Raw genomic sequence first — 9,144 nt, 5'->3', positions numbered from 1 at the left:
TATTCTGCAGGTGCCGGAGGGGCCTTAGAAGGAGAGTTGCCCCAATCATATGAGTTGGGTCTGCCCCCTGGGACCCTACTCATTTCATTCTCATTGAGAATTTGGGGTTGCAGAAGTTGCAAACAGCCAAGACATTCCGACCCTAGGCAAGAGATAGAAATCGCGGGACGGAAGAAATGTTCCTACAAATCAACGGAGGGAGCGAAGCAGTAAAATCATGCACGTAGCCGGATTAGATGCCTAAAATGAGGTGCCGGAGAAAGAAGTAGGGCCCATTGCCTTGTATGAATATGCAAATAGTCATTACCACAGCTCCCCTCCCGAACGTGCCAGTGGAGGCACCGAGATCTGAGGAGGATGATTTCATGCCATCTGCCACCTGTTTTCTGAAGGATAATAGCTGGCTGGTGTAACACCAGGCTTGTTTGAAATGTTCGCACACTGTCTTACTTTCTTAAATTATGCAGCTCCAATGAGGGTGTCTTTTCACTTATTTCAATTGACACCAGATGCAAGGAGCTGCAGACGGCTTCCTGCTTTCCGCAAACGCAATCTGGGCAAATGGAACATGGTGGCTTCGATAAGAACACGCCGGATTCCTTCTTCGACTCCCCACCCATTCCTGAGTAAAAGAAAAGCCCTGGGGGGGCTCAAATTCCTCATGCTGTGAAATGTACCCCCCCCAACAGAACCAGAAGAGGAGGAGGAGTTGTTTTGATTTGTACCCCACTTTTCTCAACCATTAGGAGACTCACACTGGCTTACAAACTCCTTCCAACAACGGACACCTTGGCCTCTTCCACACATGCAGAATAATGCACGTTCAGTCTGATAGCGGAGCCAGAAGTGATTTTATTCCACTTCTGGTCTTGTTTTGAATAAGGATGGAACGATGTTTTATTTCTGTATAAGATAGGTAGGAACAAACTGTATTAGATAGAAAGTAGGAATTATAGCTATCTTTTGTATTTGCGTCTGCAGGGAACCTCCTTGGCTCAAGGCAGGAATCCACCCCTGCTCCACCTGGGCATGTCCCTTTCATTTGCTAAAACCATGGATGGATGTTTGACAAAAGGGACCCTGGAAGAAGCGCCTCCATCTGCCTAATCCCACCAGCAGGCAGATAAGGGTACCATCGTCATTAAGTTTCATTTCCTGGCCCAAACACCCGAAGGACTCTTTGTGTTTTTTCCACCAGTACCTACGTCATCGCCCCGCCCTGCCTCTGCCGCGAAATTCAAGAAGGGGCTGCCCACCGGACTCTGATTGGTTCCCATGTACTGTAGATGTATGATTGGTTGTCATGTATTTTGTGAATGAACGGTTGTAAGCTGTCCTGTATTCTCCTGGACTCCTGACGGGAGAAAGGGTATTTAAGATGTTGTAAAGCTGCCAGGCAGCGCAGTTGCCATGGTGCGGAGGTGCTGACACGTAGGTCAGCATCTCAATAAAATCTTTTATTATTTACTATACTCGCTGCGTCACGTTCCTTTTCTGTTCCCCTGCGCTGCTGAGAGCTGGTTGGTCTGGAGCAACTAAAAGTTACCAGGCAGCGCAGTAACAAGTCCACTTTCACAATTGTTTGAAAGTGGGTTTTGCTATTCCGCAAGGTAAAATCCAGCTTCCTAGTGCATCGAAAGTGGATTGAAAGTGCATTATTCTGCATGTGTGGAAGGGGCCTTTGTGAGGTTGGTGAAGTTGAGAGTTCTGAAGAAACTGTGACAGGACCAGGGTCACCCAGCAGACGTCGTGTGGAGAAGTGTGGAATCGAACCCAGTACTCCAAATTGAGGTCCACCACTCCAGTGTAATGATTAAAAGCAGTGGACTCTAATCTGGAGAACCAGATTTGATTCCCCACCTCTCCACATGAAGTCTACTGGATGACATGAGAGGCAGACTCTAATCTGGAGAACTGGGTTTGTTTCACCCAACTCCACCACATGAAGCCTGCTTTACCACATGAAGCCTGCTTCAGTCACAGTTGCTCGTAACTCTCTCAGCCCCCTCCTCCCCATGCAATGTCTGTTGTGAGGAGAGGAAGGAAAGGACTTTGTAAGAGAGGGCCAGCATGCTATAGTGGTTAAGAGCAGGTGCACTCTAATCTAGGGAACAAGGTCTGATTCCCCGCTCTGCCACTTGAGCTGTGGAGGCTTATCTGGTGAACTAGATTAGGCTGTGCACTACAACACATGCCATCTGGGTGACCTTGGGCCAGTCACAGTTCTCTCTGAACTCTCTCAGCCCAACCCACCTCACAGGGTGTTTGTTGTGAGGGGGGAAGGAAAAGGAGATTGTAAGACCCTTTGAGTTTCCTGCAGGAGAGAAAGGGGGGATATAAATCCAAACTCTTCTTCTTCTAAGCCATAGGTGTCAAACTTGTGGTCCTCCAGATGTTATGGACTACAGTTCCTATCATCACCTGCCAGCATGGTGCTGGCAGGGGATGATGGGAACTGTAGTCCATAACATCTGGAAGACCACGAGTTTGACACCTGTGTTCAAAGCCATTATTAGCCTCCTCACAATTGAGAAAGTGGGGTATAAACCCGAATTCTTTTTCATTTCTTCTTAACTACTACCCCAACATGGGTTATTTGCCATATATCCTGGTGCACGACCCTGGAATGCATTGACAGTGAGAATGGAAGTAGTGGCTTGCAGCCAAGAGGCATAAATAAGAAGCAAAGTTTCATGAAGTGTATTCAAGTTAGCATGGTGTCTCACCTCATGCAATGCTGATCAGGGAAAGTTCATAAAAAAAAGTTTTGCCGGGAATTTCCCCAGTGAGTTGTTTCTCATTTTTGTACAGTTCTCATCCTGGGTTTCTGCTTGACTGTTCCAGATGTCACCTTCCCCAAGGGTGGCTGTTCCCAGAGGACCTCAGCAACACCTGTCTAATTCTAAAGTGGCCTCACGATATTAGGGAAGTCAGCCGTCTCCTACATAACTGAATGCGGAATCTCTTTTTCTCCCATGTCAATGCTGAATTGAAATGCTGAATTGTCAACGCTGAATTGAAACCAGTCTAAACTCACAAGAACAGGGGTGTCAAACTCGCACCCCTCCAGATGTTCATGAACTACAATTCCCATCAGTCCCTCCCAACATGAGCATTGGCTATACTGGCAAGGGTTGATGGGAATTGTAGTTCATGAACATCTGGAGGGCTTCTTGTTTGACACCTGTGCACAAGAACAACAAACACTGTAATGTATATGTCTGATGAGGTGCTTCGCCTCAGTAGTTATCTGCTTGGCATGCGAAAGGTCCCGGATTCAAATCCTGACACCAAAGAGTCAGTGTGGTGTAGTGGTTAAGAGAGAGAAGAAGAGAAGAGTTTGGATTTATATCCCCCCTTTCTCTCCTGTAGGAGACTCAAAGGGGCTTACAATTTCCTTGCCCTTCCCCCCTCACAACAAACACCCTGTGAGGCGGGTGGGGCTGAGAGAGCTCCGAGAAGCTGTGACTAGCCCAAGGTCACCCAGCTGGCATGTGTGGGAGTGTACAGGCTGATCTGAGTTCCCCAGATAAGCCTCCACAGCTCAGGCGGCAGAGCTGGGAATCAAACCCGATTCCTCCAGATTAGATACACGAGCTCTTAACCTCCCACGCCACTGCTGCTTGGCATGCGAAAGGTTCCGGGTTCAAATCCTGACACCTGATAGGTGATGTAAAAGACTGCAAACTGAGACAGTACTAACCATGGTGGATCACGAGACTGAGCTCCCACCCTCTAGTGCAGTGGTGGCGAACCTATGGCACGGGTGCCAGAGGTGGCACTCAGAGCCCTCTCTGTGGGCACGCGCAAACAGAGTCGCCCCCACCCCCCCACCATCTAAGCTGCCCTGGGTTGCTGGGCTCAATTATTAGCATTAAACCCAAGACCTAGTTTTGGGGAAGCAGTGTAGGTAACCCCATTGATTTTCAGGCTAAGAACTAAAGTGTGATCCTTTTCCTGGCAGTAAGCTCAGTTGCTGGCAATGGGAATTGCTTCTGAGTAAACTCTCCTAGAATCTTGATTCACCCGTTGGAAGAGATGCACGGTTGCTTCAAAGCAAAGACACCAACTACCACCAAGCTTACTCCCGAGTAACGCACATTTTGGCACCAACCGTTTTTTTCTAAACTAAAGCCTCAGTATTCAGGTTAAATTGCCATGTTGGCACTTTGCAATAAATAAGTGGGTTTGGGGTTGCAATTTGGGCACTTGGTCTCGAAAAGGTTCACCATCACTGGTGTAGTAGTTAAGAATGGCTGGTTTTAATGTGGAGAATGGGGTGTTACCCAGCTTAACAGGTTATGAATGTATTTTTAAGAAATCTCCACCAGCTGCTAAGAGTGTAACAGCACACAAATATCTTTAAAATAGCTATGGGGAAAATAATTCGGCTTGGCAATGCTTTGGGGAAATTGCTCACTTAGCGATGCGAGAGGCAGACTGGGAGGGGATCTTTTATACTATGCATACGGGGAAATATAGCATGGAGCGTTCCGCAGAGTAACACAAGGACTCCAAATCAAGTTTAAAATGTTTATATAAATTTGGTTTCAAGCATACATACAGGAAGATATGGAGGCACATACACACAAGTTCCTAGAGATATAAAAAGGCAAGAAAAATAGGTTGGGATGATAGAGAGGGAATTGGGAAGGCAGCAGGGTGATATGTTACCAAATGGTTCCAATGCAGTAGACAAAGTAGAAGGCAGGAACTCTATGCCAGCACAGAGATCTTGTAGGAGGATGATATCGTGTCTCACACCTACTTGACCAAGGGAGGTTCAGGTTGGAAATGAGCAATGAGCTTAAGGTGAGCAGGGCTTTTATAGGGTGGATTGCTAGTTTGGCGGGAGAAGAGACCCTTTGCATTAGGTTTCGTTTCCTCCAGCTGTGCTGGGTTGCAGGGCTGAGCTAATCAGTAGCTCTATCTATTGTCCTAAACCCAGGGGTTGGTAGCCAATTGTTTCCTTGATTACATTAGCAACACCTTGAATAGGTGGTTGGAAGAGCGAGTCTCTGGCTATTGTAATTTAGCTGAGGCAGCAAGATTAAATCAGGGTTGGGAGCACTTAAGAGCTTTTAGGAACAGCTGAAGGGGAGGAAAGTTGCAGTATCTCAATTCAAGGGATAGTTCACATTTACAACTCTATTGACTGTAGCTCTGGCTTGGGTGTGGACAACAAGGAGCAAATGAGTAGATTTATTTTCTACTGACTGTTTGCTATTTCTTAGGCTTGCTGTTAGCCCATTTTATCCTGCGCCACACCATATATATCTGTTAACATTAATATAACTCAAAAATATATCTCACATATACCTTGTATTCATAAATATCCCAGCTTGGATGCATGATTTAAGATGTGGGGTGGAAGGGGTACATAGGGGTTTGATTCCCACTCCTTCACATGAGCAGCAGACAGAGGCGTAGCTCCAAGGAGGTAGGAGGGGGCACAGTGCTCCGGGCGCTTGCCCCTGTGTGGTTGTGGTGAGGGTATTCTGGGGGTATGGCAGGGGCATTCCGAGGCAGGGGGGCGTTCCAGGGTGGGACAGGGTGGAGGACGCACCGGTGCACCGGGCACTTTCCCCCCTTCTACGCCTCTGGCAGCAGACTCTAATCTGGAGAACTGGTATTCACTATAGAGATTGTAAGGAGTGTTGTGTGACATCTCCTGCCTCATGCCCCACAATCAAATCCTCCCCCGATTGTCAGGAACAATGCGTATAGCTCTAGATTCTCAGGACAACAGCTCAATGGACCAAACCATTGTTACAGCTTGTTACATCTCCATAGTTCATCTGTGGTCATCTCTGATATCTGGGTTTCTTTATTCTCTTCTTAGACTCCACTCCACCAAGGGAAAGAGAAGGCTGTGTACCAGCTTCACCGTCAGCATGTACCATTTATGGAACGGAGACTTAAATCAAATTTTAGCCTGGCTGTGGTTGTAAATTATTGTTGCTGGTAAGTTGGAGTTGTGGTATGTTGTTGCTGAATAGTGACCCATCCTGAGCACAGGATAGAAATATGATTAAATAATTAAATGTCTAGCATTTGTCCTTGTTTTTCTCCAGGAAGGGCAAGACAGGTGTCATCTCCCCATCCCCCCACAACCACACTAATTACCCCATATGCCCCATATACCCCATATGCCCTACTGAGCGCAGAGGCCAATTTGCTGGTGGTTCCTGGCTGCTCAATGATGCGGCTGGCCTCCACACAGGCCAGAGCCTTTATGGCCCTGGCCCCGACCTGGTGGAACACTCTTCCTCCAGCTGTCTGGGCCCTGCAGGACCTTGGTGAATTCCGCAGGGCCTGCAAGACTGAGTTGTTCCGCCGGGCCTTTGGAGTGTCCAGTCGCTGAGTAGGGCGCCCCCCTTTACTCACTTATTTTTACTATTCTATCTTTGTTTACATCTCCGTTACCCTCCTAGGGAGGAGTCCGGCTGTTCCCTCTTTTTGGGGAGTCTTTTAATGAATTGGGTTATGGGACGCCTGTTATTATTGTTTTGACTGCTGTTTTAATGGATTTTAATGGATTTTAGTAAATGTAACAATTGTTTATGTGGTCTCTATTGTGATCCTTTGTTATACCTTGTATATATGTTGATGTTGTTGTGCACCGCCCAGAGCCCCTTGGGGATGGGGCGGTTTACAAATCCAATCAATCAATCAATCAATCAATCAATCAATCAATCAATCAATCAATCAATCAATCAATCAATCAATCAATCAATCAATCAATCAATCAATCAATCAATCAATCAATCAATCAATCAATCAATCAATCAATAATGAAATCAATGGAAAAATTATGTTGGGTGCATAGAAATGGCACAAGCAAGGCAGCCAGCGTCACACAACACAACAATAAATCAGAAAAACGAAGGACAAATGTGCAAAACAAAACAAAACAAAAGGCTTCCTTTAGTTAACATGTCAAAAAAAGAGGGGAAGAAACAAAGCAAAAAGAAACAAAAGGGTGTAAAACCGAAAAGAAATGAAAAAGGCGTGTTTGGATTATCCAGAGCTGTTCTTCTCCTTTCTTAAGAGCCCACCACGGAGCAAACAAAGGAGTCGACAATCTCAGGGAATATTCTCTTATGTGCACTGTAAACATAGCCTCTCCATTACCATAACAGAGTTCACGGACTCTAATAAAGGGGAAATTACCCTAAATTTCAATGTGGCGTTTAGAGATTTCCTTCTCCCACTTACAATCAGTGGGTAGCTATTGAACTCAGGTGCTTCCTCCCCCCCCCCCCCCCCGGCATATTTCTCTATCCAGACACATTACTCTGCTCTGTGCAACGGAATTGTAAGCAAGAAGCTCTTTGCATAAATGCCTGCAATTTCCCAGCACTCCAGTCCCTGGCAAACATTTCCTCGTATCTGGCTAATATTTATAGCCCTTCCCCCAGTGCTTGGAGAGCTACCTTTTGTTAACATGGCCTTACCAGCTCCCCCACCTTCCATATCAATATTAGATTTATTGGGTTGATGTCCAGGCTGCGGAGATTATCTAGCAATCTGGTGAGGGAGGAGGAGAGCAAACGTTCAGGTTGGGTCAAAATTACTGGGACACCAAGGACATAAATTCAAATCTGCCAGAGAGGGTTAGAAGAGGGAATGAGAGAGACATGCGGGGAAACCAGGAAAAAAGTTCAGATGGTTGGAGATCCTGGAATGGATCTGGGGTGGCCGGTCACCAGATGGGATCTGGAATTACAGTTGATCTCCAGATACCGTGTTTCCCCGAAAACAAGACAGTGTCTTATATTAATTTTTGCTCCCAAAGATGTGCTATGTCTTATTTTCAGGGGATGTCTTATTTTAAGAACAGAAGAACATAAGAACAAGCCAGCTGGATCAGACCAAAGTCCATCTAGTCCAGCTCTCTGCTACTTGCAGTGGTCCACCAGGTGCCTTTGGGAGCTCACATGTAGGATGTGAACGCAATGGCCTTCTGCGGCTGTTGCTCCTGATCACCTGGTCTGTTAAGGCATTTGCAATCTCAGATCAAGGAGGATCAAGATTGGTAGCCATAGATCGACTTCTCCTCCATAAATCTGTCCAAGCCCCTTTTAAAGCTATCCAGGTTAGTGGCCATCCCCACCTCCTGTGGCAGCATATTCCAAACACCAATCACACGTTGCGTGAAGAAGTGTTTCCTTTTATTAGTCCTCATTCTTCCCCCCAGCATTTTCAATGAATGCCCCCCTGGTTCTAGTATTGTGAGAAAGAGAGAAAAATTTATCTCTGTCAACATTTTCTACCCCATGCATAATTTTGTAGACTTCAATCATATCCCCCCTCAGCCGCCTCCTCTCCAAACTAAAGAGTCCCAAATTTTTTCTGTGTTCTGTTCATCGGGCATGCTTCCAAACAAAAACTTTGCTACGTCTTACTTTTGGGGGATGCCTTATATTTCACACTTCAGCAAAACCTCTACTACGTCTTATTTTTAGGGGATGTCGTATATTCGGGGAAACGGGGTAGTAAAGATCAGTTTCCTTGGAGAAAATGGCACCTTCAAAGTGGGACTTTTTGAAGGGTTCTCCGGTGCAATGTTCAGAGGCACCAGGGCACCACCCAGTATTTTGCTTGGCACCCAGCAAACATTTTCAAAAAATGGGTGAGATATATCTCACTGTGTTCTAGTACAAATCAAGAATCCATCCATCCATCCATCCATCCATCCATCCATCCATCCATCCATCCATCCATCCATCCATCCATCCATCCATCCTCAATCCTCAATCCTCAATCCTCAATCCTCAATCCATCCATCCATCCATCCATCCATCCATCCATCCATCCATCCATCCATCCATCCATCCATCCATCCATCCATCCATCCATCCATCCATCCATCCATCCATCCATCCATCCATCCATCCATCCATCCATCCATCCATCCATCCATCCATCCATCCATCCATCCATCCATCCATCCATCCATCCATCCATCCATCCATCCATCCATCCATCCATCCATCCATCCATCCATCCATCCATCCATCTATCTATCTATCTATCTATCTATCTATCTATCTATCTATCTATCTATCTATCTATCTATCTATCTATCTATCTATCTATCTATCTATCTATCTATCTATCTATCTATCTATCTATCTATCT

Source organism: Sphaerodactylus townsendi, linkage group LG07 (assembly GCF_021028975.2).
Source record: "Sphaerodactylus townsendi isolate TG3544 linkage group LG07, MPM_Stown_v2.3, whole genome shotgun sequence".
Classification (NCBI taxonomy): Eukaryota; Metazoa; Chordata; class Lepidosauria; order Squamata; family Sphaerodactylidae; genus Sphaerodactylus; species Sphaerodactylus townsendi.
The sequence above is the reverse complement of the archived record's forward strand: the minus strand, read 5'-3'. Positions refer to the sequence as shown.